The 15570-nt window shown below is 46.8% G+C and overlaps 1 protein-coding gene across 5 annotated transcripts in view; it reads left to right on the top strand.

Moving 5' to 3' along the window:
• The window catches only part of TACC3 (transforming acidic coiled-coil containing protein 3), a 610937-nt gene that overhangs the window by 574150 nt on the left and 21217 nt on the right, over window positions 1–15570 (top strand). The window lies entirely within an intron of this gene.

Genomic DNA, 15570 nt, shown 5'->3' with positions numbered 1-15570 from the left:
ACAGTTGAATACCACAAAAAGTCACTTCACAGTTTCTGAAGTCTAGCTACTGCAGCATACATGCCTTAAAATGACTGGGGTCTATGGGATTTGCTTAGCTGCTTTGCAACAAGCACATGCCCAAGTTACTCTGTAAGACTTCTCATAACTGTCTCCTGCTTGTGTCAATGTTCCCAGTTGCACTAGGTGCAGTAAAGAAATATGTATCTATTAGCTACATTTCTTCCATTTTCTCCTACTTTTTCAATAGCATAGATTGCAGTTGATGAACTTTGTGTGCTTGATCCACAAGTTCTATCATTGTTTCTGAAACTTAATGATAGAAATTTCCACTTTTGGCTGGCCTCCCTGATAGAAATATATTACCTATCTGATTGAAACTAATCCTCAGAACTGTTAAACACCAATCCAGAATCCGCGTTATCCTATTTGAGCATCTGGCTAACATGGTTTGTCATTGTCACCAAATTGTTACAGGACACTAAAGTGAAGCAGCTGTTAATGTGTAGATTATACTTCCATTGAACATACATGTACAAGTACCATAAACCTGGAACCCTATCTATAAAGACTCAAAAAACTGATTTAAAAATGTGTTGCGCTACCAGTTCCCCTTAAGGGAAACCTCATTATTTGTCGCAAGTAAGCAGTTGCCCCGCACGTGGAATCTGAAAACTCTCTATCAAAAAAATATATTTAGATTTATGTCCAGGCTTCTCAGTAGAAAAAGTGCAGTTTAAATAAATTGCCTTTGCAACATGTTAATATACTAAAATTATCCACCTTTAATTTACTTTCTTTTTTTTAAGTAGCCAATTAAACTAAATCGTCAAATTTTGCAAATATCTACTTGAAACCTTTCACCAACCTTCTTTTTAGTATTTGAAAGAAAGGAAGAACAATGTTAGCATGCTGCCATAGACGCAAGCAAAAACTTGCTGCATGTGTTTAAGGGCCTCCCCTTTCCTCCGGTTTTCCATCATGCTCTAAAAGGTGATAGTTCACTTCTTTTCCAGATCCTGGTAACAGGATACTGAAGCAGTGATCTGGACTTTGTCTTTATTCTCTCTGTAAAGCTTTTCAAGTTGTTTTCTCTAGACATGCTGTGGTGTTCTTAGCATCTTAGCCAGCTCTGTTAACATCTCTGCCAGTCCTTGGGTTCTGGAATGCTTATTGTGTGGAATGCATGTTGCCTAGTAATGTTTAATGTTCAGTTGTCTTGAGCTTGATGCTGGATGGGTTCTCCATGTAAACCTGTACCAGAATAAACTACGTTAAATCTACTCTTGACGTGTGAGTCCGCTTCTTGGAGAAGACACACTTCTACACATGCCTAAGGGCTAGGAGAGTTACAGGCTTTTTGTGACAGTACATTACCTGTAGCAAGAAGGCCCTGTTGGACACCTATGACGTTTGCATAGTGTAAGTGCAAGTTTTGGTGGATTCTGTACACCACGCTACATGTGATGGATTGAAGCTCACAGGACTAGAAAGTTCATGTCCTACATAGGATGACAGGACAATAGATACCGATTTTTGAAAAGATCCAGACAGGAGTTTGTCCATATTACCTTTTTTTTGTTATAATTTTTTATTGATATCTTGAGAATTTCATCATAAGTACAATAAAGTTAATAATAACTTACAATTTGAATGATATGAATAAATATACGTAATATATGAATATATGGAAAAGAAAGAAAAAATGCATATATGATAAATTCTATGCACTAATAAATAACACAACTATAAAGATAAATAGTAAGGTATACAGTTGAATAAATATGGCGTGAGAAATGTTAAATATTTAAATAATGCAAGCAACATGAGATAGGTCTTAAAGAATCAATCATAGGTTAACTCGATAGATATATAAATTGAGTGTATAGATTAAACATATATAACTACAAATATAGAAAATAGTAACCTGACAAACCTCCTCAGCCCTCGAGGAGTAATTAATTTGTAAAATCGAAAATTGTAAAATATATTGAGAAAGAAGTATTAAATAGAATATAAAAAAAATAGTTGATATAACTAACAAAGAATATCAGTAGAAGTAAAATTATGAGAAATGAGATGTCAATAAGATATAGTAAGAATAAAAAATAGAAGAAAATTAGAGAGAATAATAAAATAATAGAATAAAATAATACAACAAAACTACAAGTTAATATAATAGGAAAGCATGAAAACCAGGGGTGGTAGGGGAGGGAGGAAGAAAGAAAGTATATTGTCAAATGTCAGATCAAGGGGTATTAGTATCCACTCCTGGAGTATTATCAATATCCATGCCACTATTCGGGTTCAGGAAAGGTGACCAAACACGAAGAATAATGTCAATTTGATTTTGAAGATTATAAATTCTCTCATGTGATGCTGTTTGGAACATAGTTGTCAACCATTCTTCTTGCGAAGGAGACGGAGATTTCCAATGGCGTAGATTACATATTTTTGCTGTGGTCATTGCTGTGTGTGAAAGACGTCATTGGGGTTTGATGAGTTGTGTAGATAACTGGAGGTCACGAAGGATAATAGCAGGAGTGAACGGCAGATGTAAAGGCATAGTAGAAACGATTTTTACCACATATGCCCAGAAAGGTTGAATCAACGGACAGTCACATATAATGTGTGCTGAGTCACAGTTGGTGTTCTCATCTCCAACAATTGGCATGGGAAATTAAACCAGCTTTCTTTTAATCTTGCAGGAGACCAATGCCAATAATAAAGAATCTTAAATAGACAAAATATAAGTCGAGCTTCACGGGTTCCTTTATCTAGATTCTCCATTGTCTCCCATGCATCAGTAGTGTAAGAAATTGAAAATCGTGACTGCCATTTAAATTTTAGTGTCTGTGTTGGAGGTTGCGAAAAAAGATGTGTTGTAAAAACTTTTTATAAATCAGATATCACTTCTTTATTTTTCTCCCTGGTATTTAGGTATGATACTATGTGAATTTGACAGCACCGGATAATGTGAACCTAATTGTTTTCCCAAACATTGCTTGAGCTGGTTATATTTTAGGGATTGATGCGATGGAAGAGCGAATTCCTCTTGTATTTGTGTGAATGTTTTAAAGTCACCATTATAAAAAACTTGATCTAATGTTTGAATACCTGCTGCTTCCCATTATGGCCATGATAATACCTTCTTATTAATACGAACACTGGAATTATTCCATATGGGTGCCACTTCATGTATATGGGAGTTTAAAGCTAATAAACGGTGTGCTCTTTGCCATGATTTGGACATGGCTGAAAGGATTGGGTTTGTGGTTTTTTGACGTGCAATTTTAGTGCCATAAAGTGCAGAAATATCAAAAGATTGTGTTCTAAATGGACCCATTGCGGAACATCAGACTCCCGGTAACATATATGATAATTGAGAAATCTGCAATGCTAAGTTATAATGTTCAATGGATGGAAGACTCATACCTCCAGAAGAATGGTGAGCCTTTAATTTCGTCACGGCCAAACAAGGGTTCATTGAGCCCCATATAAAAGTTTTTATTTTGGAATCTGAGTCTCAAAGTAGACAAGGGAATATGGAGAGGGACCATGCCTAAGGTATATAGAAAACAAGGAAGTGTAACCATTTTAACAGCTTGAACTCTACCCCACATGGAAAGATTCAAAATGTTCCACTTATCAAAGTCACGTTGCTTTTGAACAATCAGTGGGTTCTGGTTATCTGTAATCATATCTTCGGTACCCTTATTCACTAAGATGCCCAAATATTTAGGACGTGAGGGTTGCCAATGAAAGGGGAAGTTGTGTATAGCCGATTTAGTGGTTCCATCAGAAATAGGTAAGGCTTCACTCTTGTCCCAATTTATTTTAAAACCTGAGAATGAAGAAAAAGTGTCTATAATTTGAAGCAAAGATGGCAATGAATTAGGGAGGTCTGTTAAGGTGAGTAATGTCATCTGCGTATAGATAAAGTTTTGATTCACTTATAGGGAGGGATATGCCTGTAACTGCTTCTGATTGACGACTCGTGGCTGCTAAAGGCTCCATTGCTAAAAGAAAAAGCGGGGAAAGAGGACATCCCTGACGTGTTCCTCTTCGGATCGGAAACCAATCTGATATGAAGCCTCCACAATTAACTTGTGCGGAAGGATTATTGTTGGTCGTATTTTCTGAATAAACTGGTGTCCAAGTCCAAAACGTTTGCGCACATTAAAAAGATAGTCCCATTCTATGTGGTCAAAGGCAGTTTCAGCATCTAGTGATAAAGCTAATGCGTCTTGTGGGAGGTTTTTAGAATAACATAGGGTATGCGCCAGTGTACGTAAGTGATTCCTAGAGGAACGTCCTGGAACGAATCCTACTTGAGTTGAGTGAATTAAGGAAGGTAATACCTTTTTAAGACGAGATGCCAAAATGCTAGCAAATATTTTGATATCGCAATTCAGGAGTGAAATGAGACGGTAACTGGTGCAAAGCAAAGGGTCCTTTCCAGGTTAAGGGAGTTCTGCGATTATTGCCTTGTTAGAAAGAGGATTTAAGGAGTTATCTCACTCTGCTTCTTGAAAAGCAGCATATAGGGAATCAATTATATTCTGTCCAGCCCAACAATAGAATTCAGCCGGAAAACCATCTTCCACAGGGGCTTTATGGTATGGCAATTAGATATTGCTTGCGCAATTTCATCCCTGCTAATTTCTCCCTCAAGAAAAGCCCTTCCATCATCGGAAAGGTATGGAAGATCTGCTTTTGAAAGAAAGTCGTTTAGTCTATCTGTCTTTACAAGTGTGTCTGGTGTGTAGAGGGACGTATAAAAGGAAGTGAACTCATTCACTATGTCCTGTGGTCTAGTAAGAATTTGACCTTGATGATTTTATAGCTGGGATAGCCATGGTTGCTTCTCTTTGCCTTAGTTGTGCCGCTAATAATCTACCTTCCTTTTCACCTTGTTCATAATGTCTTGTTTTCATTTTTTGAAGGGCAAACTCCGCCTTAGATGTGAAAAGCCTATTTAGCGCCATTCGAGCTTGCTCTAGAGATTTACGATTTTGCAGTGTTGGTGCTATGGTATATTGACGGGTATACGACTGAATGTTCTAATTCTTATTGACGTGCAGCATTTTGTTTGTTGGCTAATGCTGCCTCGCGCATCAATTGACCTCCGATAGTCGCTTTAGCAGCAGGCCTTATCACTTTACTTGATGTTACCGAACCCCGATTCACAGAAATATAGTCGTGAAAAAATGTTTGTAATTGATGTTTACCCTCTGGAGACTTGTTGTTTTATGTTCATGCCCCAGTGTTTACGCCCTGGTCTGGGTATACCAACTTCAATGGCTAAGAGGACTGGGGAATGGTCAGATAATGCTGCTTCCAAAATACAAGATTCTTGAATGGATTGAACTAATCTTTGTGATACTAAAAAATAATCCAAACGAGAGATGGTACCATGCGTTGGAGATGAAAATGTGTAGTCAGTATCTGACGGATGTGAAAGACGCTAGTGATCAATTAATCCATTAGCAGCTAAGATGTCATCCATTAATGCCCGGTCAGCATTATTATTTTTATCTAAGGGTCCTGTTCTATCTAAAATTGGTTCCCGTACAATGTTCCAGTCACCACCTATGAGATATTGTGATGCACCTATCTCAACTAACAAACGATTTAGATGAAGAAAAAATGATTTGTTTGATCCCGTTGGAGCATAAACAGAGCCAACACAAATGTAGGTATCTCCAAGATGTAGCTTGGCAAATACATAACTACCTTCAGGGTTGGTCCATGTTTTTGATATTGTGACTTGGGGAGATTTACGGATTAGAATTGTTACTCCATATTTGCGTGTGGGGCCTGCGGTTGTATGTTCATCCCTTTTTATACTACTGTGAATTACTTTGCCCACCCAATCTCTACAGAGTTTCTCTGACTCCAATGTATCCAAATGTCTCTTTAAGTAAAGCCACATCTGTTTTCTTGGATTGACGATATGACAGTACTTTCTTTCTTTCTTTTGATGTAGTGAGTATGTTCATGCACATTCCATGTAATCACAGAAAGAGGGCGTGTGTTGGGCGTGTTGGACATATTTATGAAGTGCCAATGAGTTTAAGTAGAAGAAAAAAAAAGGGGGAGGATTAGAAAGGATGGGAGAGGGTAGAAAATAGGAAGAGAAACCCCTGGTTTAGCAGTGATATAGATAATCTGAAAGAAACACGTTAGATTCCTTACCTTAGAATATCCCCAGGCTGGATCCGGAAAATATTTTTTGTCAGGAATACCCTTGCGCGTCGCTAGGCGTCGTCTGCGGCTCCGCGTCCGTCGTGGTCGCTGGGATGACGTCGTCTGAGTACTTAGACGCCGCCCTCGCGCGCTGACATCAGTTCTTCTTTTTTCTGCGCCAGTAAGCGCAGATCTGGGAAGAGCATACCCTTTAGTCATTTTTTGACTAAACCTTTTGAACTTTTTTGGTTCATTTTTTCGAGTCGTGGTGCCGGTAGGGATGCCCGGTTTCAAGCCGTGCGACGCCTGTCACCTGCTGATGTCTGTTACGGATCACTACCGTCTGTGTCTCTACTGCCTTGGGGCCGACCATGATGCAGAGTCGTGCCCCGACTGCCGGGCCTTTACCTCGAAGCCGTAGTCATCATCGCTCGTCAGGCACGAAGTCCTCGCATTCGGTTAAGTCGAGGCACAGTAAGAAGTCGTCGAAGAGGTGACATCGCTCTTCTGACCCCTCGCTGGTCGCGTGACTTGGCTGAGGGTTTGGGTGGCACTACCCAAGCGGCTCCATCGGAGCCTCGGTAGTCGCATCCGGCCCCATACCCTCCGGTACCTGGGCCTAATGCGACATCGGGCGAGATCCGGGACTTCCTTGTGGCCGTCGAGGCCTGCCGGCGTGCCTTCTGGCCCCGCAGGTCTGACTGGGGGGGGGGGGGCCTACCGAGCCGGCGGCTCCGGCGTCCACTTCGGTCCCGACGCCGCAGGCCCCCGGGGCATCCAGGCCTGTTGACCTTACGACCCCTATGGTGCCGCCCCCGGCGCATTCTTCGGACGTAGTCTTCCTCAGTTTTAGCCCCGGTCCGGGCCCGGTGCCGATGGATGAGCAATTCATCTACCGCCCAGCCCCATCCTTTCAACCGGTCTACCAGGAGTCGGATGACGGGGACGACTGGAAGGGGTCTGAGGACCCTCTGACGCAACAGTGCCAGTTTGATCAGGACTGGGCAGCAGAGCTCGGGGATGCCAATGGTCTCGATACCTCCCCGGACACTCGCTTCATCTCTCCTCCCTCCGTGGCTACGGAGGAGGGTGCACCCTATTCTGTGGTGCTGCGCAGGGCTGCCGAAGCCCTTCATCTGGAGCTCCCTGCAGTGGCCGTGAGGACTATTCTTCTCACTGAAGTGCTTCAACCGCCAGTAAGCTCTTCAGAGCCACTGCTGCAGTTCAGTGAAGCACTGACTGATGTTCTGATGGGCACCTGGTCCAAGCCCGCCACAGTATCTCCTGTGGACTGGAACGTGGCCCGGCGCCACCGCCCTGCACCGGGCGACCCCAGCTTTATATCGGTGCACCCCACCCCTGAGAGCCTGGTTATCTAGGCCTCTACATCCCAGACCGCCTTCCCATCCGCGCCTCCGGATCGGGAATCCAAAAGATTGGAACAGTTTGGGAAGAAGCTGTTTTCCTCCCTCTGTTTGGGGTTGCGGTCTATCAATACCGCGCGTGCCTTTTGGACCGTTACACCCACTCCCTGTGGGATACGGTGGCGGACGTGCTGCCCCAGTGTTTGGAGGAGGCCCAGACACGGCTCGCCCAGGCTCTTGCTGCGGGGCAGGATGCAGCACTGTACTCTATTCGACGTGGGCTTGATACGACGAACTCGCTAGGTAGGGCGATTGCAACGACGGTGGCGATTCGTCGCCACGCCTGGCTGAGATCCATGAATTCCTCCGGGGATGTCCAGAGCTCACTCGTGGACATGCCCTTTGATGGCAGTCGCCTCTTTGGCGACAAAGCGGATAGTGTGCTGGAGCGCTTTAAGGACTCCAGGGCTGTGAGCAAGTCCTTGGGCCTCTCGGCCCGCGCCTGCAAACTTCTGCTTTTCGCCCCTTTCGTGGCCAAGGGAGGGGTGCCGCCACACGTCTGTCTAGCCACAGACCGCAGATCCAGTCTCAACGCGGTCACGGACGTGGATTCCGCCGAGGCGGAGCAGGGGGACCGCGCCGGTCAGCCCACATCTGCCCCCGCAGCATCTGCCTCAAAGCCTTCCTAGTCGGACTTTTAAGGCCCATTCCACACCAGTGGGAGGCAGTTCGCCATCACCTGCTCCACTGGCGTACCATCACGTCGGACAGGTGGGTGCTGCAAATCGTCCCCCCCTTCGAGACGACCCCTCCACTGCCACCGCAGTACCACCGCATGTCGGGGGATCACTTGTTACTTCTGTAGGAGAAAGTTATGTCCCTCTTGGCCAAGGGGGCCACCGAGCGCGTTCCAGGGCCAGAAGTAGGACGGGGTTGCTACTCCCACTACTTTTTGGTTCCCAAGAAGGGCAAGGGGGGGCCTGCGCCTTATCTTGGACCTCAGGAGCGTCAACGCCTTCCTGAAGTTCAAGATGCTCACCTTAGCTCATGTTCTGGCTGCCCTAGACCCTGGAGACTGGATGGTAGCGTTGGACTTGCAGGATGCTTATTTCCACATCCCCGCCCTGCCGGCCCACCGGCGTTACTGCGGTTCATGGTAGGCCACGAGCACTTTCAGTTTACCGTGCTCCCCTTCGGCCTCACCAGTGTCCCACGGGTGTTCACGAAAGTGATGGCGGTGGTCACAGCTTTTCTGCGCAGATTAGGGGTTCCAGTCTTCCCCTATCTCGATGACTGGTTGTTGAAGGCGGGCTCGCCGCCGGGCTCGCCCCAGTTAGTAGTCTCCCACCTGCAGACTATGGCCGACCTCCTGCATTTGCTGGAGTTCTCCATCAACGTGCCGAAGTTGAATCTGAGTCCCTCCCAGAAGCTTCTTTTCATTGGAGCGGCTCTGGATTCGGCACTGTTTCGGGTCTATCCTCCAGAACAGCGGGTTCGGGATATTCAGGCTCCAATTCCGATCTTTCAGCCTTTATCCCCAGTTTCGGTCAGCGGCTGCTAGGTCTAATGGCCTCCTGCATCCTGCTGGTACATCATGCCAGGTGGTGTATGCGGGCTCTGCAGTGGGACTTGAAGTTCCAGTGGGCCCAACATCAAGGCAACCTGTCCGACCACGTCCAAATCTCGGAGGGAACTGCAAGGCAGTTGCAGTGGTGGCTCACGGACCGCGATTGGGTTTGTGGCAGATCCCTACCCCAACCGGAGCACGTAGTGGTGACGGATGCGTCCCTCCTGGGATGGGGGGGCCACATGGGAGAGGCTGAGATCAGAGACCTCTGGTCTCTGGGGGAGTCCCAGCTCCATATCAACCTCTTGGAGCTGAGGGCGATCCGGCTTGCACTGAAGGCATTCCTTCCCTCTATACGGGGGAGTGTAGTGCAGGTGTTCACCACCGCCATGTGGTATTGCAACAAACAGGGCGGGGTACGGTCGTGGACCCTTTGTCAGGAGGCTCTGGACATGGCTGGGACATCAGGGCATCACTCTGATGGTTCAACACCTGGCGGGCTCTCTGAACGCCAGGGCGGACAAACTCAGCCACCGGTGCATAATGGATCACGAATGGCGTTTGAACTCTGATGTGGCACAAGGCCTCTTTCGGCAGTGGGGAGAACCTATTCGCCACCGAAGAGAACACGCAATGTCATCAGTTCTGCGCTTTGGAATTTCCAAGGCGGCACTCTCTCGGAGACGCCTTTCGTCGCGAGTGGAGTTGCGGTCTTTTGTACGCCTTTCCGCCTATATCACTTCTGACCAGAGTGCTGAAGATGATCAGGCGCGACCGGGCCCAAGTCATCCTTGTGGCTCTGGATTGGCCACAAAGGTACTGGTATCCCGAGCTACTCAGTCTGTCAATCGATTCCCCCGATTCGACTGCCTCTTCAGGAGGACCTTCTGTCGCAGCAGCAGGGGACGGTCCTCCACCCGAACCTGTCCAGCATCCACCTCCATGCGTGGAGATTGAGCGGCGACAGTTGATGCCATTTGACTTGCCTCCTGAAGTCTGTGATGTCATTCTGGCAGCCAGGCGTCACTCCACTAAGACTGGTGGAACAAATTTGTGGCATGGTGCACAGCAAAGGCTATGGATCCTCTTTCCGCCCCTCTTTCTGATGTTCTCCTCTTTCTTCTTTCCCTGGCCCTGCAGGGCTCTGCTCTTGGCACCCTCGAGGGATATCTTTCAGCTGTTTCTGCCTTCTTACGACTTCCTGATCTGCCTTCTCTTTTAAAGTCCCCTGTTACTGCTAAATTCTTTAAAGGCATTACTCGCATGTTTCCTCCTGTGCCCTTCGTAATGCCTCAGTAGGACTTGAACCTGGTATTAACCTATATGATGTGCGCTCCTTTCGAGCCACTTCATAATTGTCCTCTTCGCCTTCTGACTCATAAGACTGCTTTCCTGGTTGCCATCACCTCTGCCAGAAGAGTGAGTGAGCTCCAGGCTCTTTGTTCTAAACCTCCTTTCCTCTCTGTCCATCCGGACCAGGTTGTTCTCCGGACTCGTCCTTCCTTTCTCCCTAAGGTGGTTACTGCCTTTCACATCGGCCAGTCTGTTACATTGCCCACCTTCTTTCCGCATCCCTCGAAAGAGGAAGAGGCTCCACCGTCTGGACCCAAAACGTGCGCTCTCCTATCTGGACCGCACAAAACAGTTCCGGGTGGACGACCAACTTTTCGTTGGCTACGTGGGCGCTAAGAAGAGGCGGGTGGTGCACAAGCAAGGCCTGTTATTCCTTGGCTAAGAAGGAACCTCCTGAGGGGCTGAGGGCCCATTTCACTGGGGCCACAGCGGCTACTACTGCCCTGGGACGGGGAGTCTCTCTGCAGGACATTTGTCAGGCAGCAACGTGGGCCTCGCTGCACACGTTTGCCAAGCATTACTGCCTGGAGAGCCAAGTCCGGAGAGTCTGCTTCTTTGGCCGTTCCGTTCTCCAGGACTTCCTGATGTGATCTTGGTTCGCAGACCCACCACCGGGGTTGGTATTGCTGGGGTATCTATTCTAAGGTCAGGAATATAGTCACCTTGGTTAAAAGGTACGAGTCTAAACAGTTGCCTCTTGTCAAAATTTGAATTATAACAAAGGACAATGAAAACTGCTTTATCCCCTTTGCCAGTTCAAATGTAGGAGACACTTAATTCAGTCAAAAGAGGCGCAAATGCAGCTGCTATTAATAACTTAAAAGCACTACCTTTAATAGTGGGGTCGTAACACACCAGGTGTTCATGGCAGACGGGTGTATATTAAGTAGCAGATTTCAGTCTGAGGAAACAAAGGGCCATTTACCAAATTTCATAAGGCACGCTTTATTAAACAGTTCTATTCTGTTCCATGCATGTTTAAGGCACTCCAATTGTAGTTTGCTTCCCATAACTGTCAGAACATCATAACAAGCTGTCTGTCCATAAAGATACCAGACAGGACCACGTTCTGCCAATCTTTCAAATGAAGCTGGGCTTGGGCACAATTATTACTTTGTAGTGCAACACTGTACCTGTATTTCAAGAGTCACAAATCCAGACAGCTGCCTTCTGTCAAGATCCAAAGTGTTGCAGTTGAAAAGGAAAAGCCACTTTGTCTTCTCTGGTAGCAAAAATGCCAATGCTACACAGCACATTAACAAGAGGTGCAAGCTCAGCTGTGCCCTACAAGTGTGAAAGCATCACGTTTAATCTCAGACGTCACATACTAGGCGTTCAGAGCAGCAGGCAAGTGTTTTTAAAGAGTGAATTTCCGTTTGAGGAAGTCAGCACTCATAAATCTAAAATCCCCTCAGGCGTCTGTAAGAGAAAGGAGCTGCTCACTGCATTCTACAAGGCACGAGGACAGACAGCTGGCTCTTGTCAGAAGTTGCAGTACTGGCGCCGAAAACGCAAACAGTCATTTATCTTCCGAGGAGAGTGATGTATTGAGCTTTAAATCTCACATCAGTGAGAGCAGCTATTCAGATGGCATTATCTGTTGAAATAAGTTTCAGGTCATGAGTATAAAGGCTTCTCAGTGCTGCCTGGGGCTCCCCTCATCGCGGAGCTCCAGTATCGAGCGGCCATCTTGCGTTGTGGCCAGACCACGTCATCCGCCCCCCCCCCCCCCCCCCGGCCATATTACCTTTTTTAAGGTTCATGCAAGGAAGAAAGCTTTGCACATGACAAAATATATAAAAACTGAAGATTCAGCCCTGAAGAAATCCTGGATGGGATGAAACGTGATGCTACAGAGAAATGTTTTTTAGAGATTAAGAATGAAGATTTTTTTTTTTTTAAAGAAACTCATCCCAACAAGTCCTTGTATTATGTGGTCTTGTTTGAATTGATCTGGAAGCATATTGCTTGATTTATTTGCATGTGGTTGATATAATTAAATGATAATCTTGAGTGCTGGGTGTGAGAAGTTGGCCTGATATATGATGTCACTGATTCTAGTGTACACCTTGTATCAGTCCAAACAACCCTTATGGTGATTGGTTGTAAAGTCAACCTTCTAGACCAGCTATCCTAGTGGTAGCATGGACAAGAGCAGTCTTAGGCTAAACTCTGAATGGCATGTGAAGCCAGCTGTTATACCATATATAATCCCTTGAATACCAAATGAAAGGACACCACAACAGATATATATATAAAATAAAGTGTATTTATTCTAGTCAAACCCTCAGCACTCTTTATGAGATTCGAGGTAAGTACAACACAGTCTTATTCAAGCATACATTAAGTCACATAGGTAAGTAATACAGTTAGGCCCTAGGGGCCACGCAAACCATATACTAAAGAAGTGGTATAAGGACCACTGTCACGGAATTAAGATAGGCCTAGGCCTAGGGAATCGCTGGGGCTACACTATACTACCCAAGGTTAGGAAGTGGGAGGCCCACGGGATTCAGGTGCAGAGTGGAAACACTCACGCGTAATGCGTATAATCGATAGAAATAGTACAGTTCAGAAATAAGCAGTTTTAGGACACTTCTGGTATAGCTAGAAAGTCGAGACTCGGAAACTAGACCCTAGGATAGTCAATACCTTTGTGAGCACCGGAGTACCCAAGTTACCTAGCCCACGGGCTGCGGGTGCATAGGTGTGAACTTGCGTCTGGTTTCGTCGTGGACTTCTATGGATGCCTGAAGGAAAGTTGCTGACAGGCAGTCAGTACTGAGTGTCCGGTGGATCCCAAGGCCGGGATCAAGAAGGAAGGATACCTGCAAGCAGAAGGGACAGAGTCTGGGTCACTAGCCAGTGACCACGTGGAACCAGGAAGGAACCAGGCGATGTCGGGAGATTGCAGGCGAAGAGGTGAAGCTTGTCGCAGCAGCCACAGGTACCAGGAGATGCCGAGGACGACCAGGAGGCGAGCTGTCCCACGAAGGCTCTTGCTGTCGGCGGCGTCTAAGTCGAACTAGGACTCACCAAGCCTTGGCAAGCGGAACCCACGAAGAATGGAGGACTTGCTTCTGGTGCAGACCAGGAAGGTCTGGGGTGCTTCTCTTTTGCAGAGGAGCAGGAGCCAGTCTGGAGGAGCCAAACCAGCAGTGGAAAATCAAGGTCTGTCGTCGCAAAGGCCGCTAGCCAACGGGCAAGCAACCGGACAGACGCGGCAAGCAGGAAAATGCAGAAGGGCCCCACACAGGACTCGTGGAGTGTGGGGGGCTGATCTTCGGTGCAGATGATGCTTGGGGTTGGGGCTTCTCAATCCCCGGTGCACAACTTCGAGGGTGCCTCAGAAGCTGCGCTGGAAGATACTCGCCACTTTTCCCAGGTAGCCGGTCCCACGTCTCTTGTCGCCTTCAAGGATCTCAGCTCGGCTGTGGATGTGGATCAGGGTCGGGAGAAGTCTGGAAGTCAAGGCTCTGGTCATGCTCTGCAGTCGGTCCCTCGTAGAACTTCAGCAAAGCAAAGGGTAAGTCTCTTGATGGTGCCTGTTTGCACAAGGTAACCACTCCTTGGCCACAAGGGAGATTCTTCAGTCTTCTTCTTTCGTCGAATGTCGAAGGTCCAGAGTTTCTGTTCAAGTTGCAGGTTCAGGATAATCTAATCTAGCAGGGCCCAACTAGTTGCTAATATACTGGGCTAGTGGGCTGGGCTACCTGCAAGGTCCCTCCTATGGGTGGGACCAGGAAGGGGAGATGCTACACCCCCTTTCCTTTGTCCAGTTTCGCGCCAGAGCTGGGGCTGGAGTGCCCCAGCACCGGTTTGAACTGGACTATGCATGGAGCACCTTGTGTGCCCCAGGCATGTCTCATTCCTTTCAGCCCTCCCTGCCCCAATACACTAAAGTCTGTCTGGGGAGGTGCTAGCACCTCCCCAAGCAGGAACCCTATTGTCCAGGCCTCCCTGGCTGGGAGGGCTCCCAGCTGCAGGAGGTCAGACTTGTGTGTGTGGCAGCAGCATCCATTAGTTAAACAGCAAAGTAGGATTTTAACATGTCTTTCCCTCTAGAAGGGAGGGATAATATCCTCATCCCCAGAAATGGGATGGGGGTATTATTCCAAAGTGTTAGACACCTTACACGACCTGTTTTGATAAAGCCAAACCATAGTTACCATAACCGTTTAAGATTATAAGGTACTTTAAGAGTATATGGTAGGCTATATCATAGAACAGCTATAAGGACATGGTTCCGAAAGCTGCAGACAGGCTCAGCTCATGCTAGAGCACCATCTTGCATGTTACCAAGCACTCTGCCTCCAGGATTGTAAAGGCCTGCCATAGGAGTGGCTGATAGGTACACATGTGTCTATATATAAGGGTAGATATAGGTATACTATATCTAAGCAAGGGGGTGATTACACGACCTTGCCCCAGCTGAGTGATCAGCCAGTTGTGTCTGATTGGAAGGCCAGACCAGGGGTGGCATAATACATGCTGCAGCCCCTGGGAGGCCTAGGGTACACCTATGCTCTGGGTACCTAGGGTACACTGTACAGGGTCAAATAAGGTGATCCTTACCAATTGGGTATGTACCCAGGGTACATGGAGTCCATTTTAAAGAGAGCAGGCCGCCTGAGACCCTGAATGGCAGGATCTCAGGCCAACTAAGTCGAAAAACCAGCTAGACACTAGGCAAAAAGTTGGGAGTAACCATAGTCAGATATTCACCATCCTACACTGGGTCATATATATTGTAAACCTTTGTATATTGTGCCTTCCAGAAGACCATTGGCCTGAAGACTGCAGCTACTGCCAGAAAGTGTCTTGGAGAATCAAGTAGGGCAGACAGAAAATGAGGCTCCATGGCCTGCAGGAAAGTCTCCAGGAGACTCCTTCAGGAAGGTCTGAGGAACGAGGAGATCCTGAGTCTTCATCCACAGCTCTTTGAGGGGTAGAACCCGAGACAACCAGAGAAGCATTCCTGTTAGATATCACGGTTTAGCATGCTGAAGACTGGTACTGTACCTGTATGGAGGCTGCAATTAAAATAGACTTATTAGCACCATTGGATGTAGAAACACCAGGCTTTTGTCATTGAGA

This window comes from Triturus cristatus, chromosome 2_2, assembly GCF_964204655.1.
Source record: "Triturus cristatus chromosome 2_2, aTriCri1.1, whole genome shotgun sequence".
NCBI classification, from domain to species: domain Eukaryota; kingdom Metazoa; phylum Chordata; class Amphibia; order Caudata; family Salamandridae; genus Triturus; species Triturus cristatus.
Note: the sequence above shows the minus strand (reverse complement) of the source record. Positions and strands in the feature narration are given on the sequence as shown.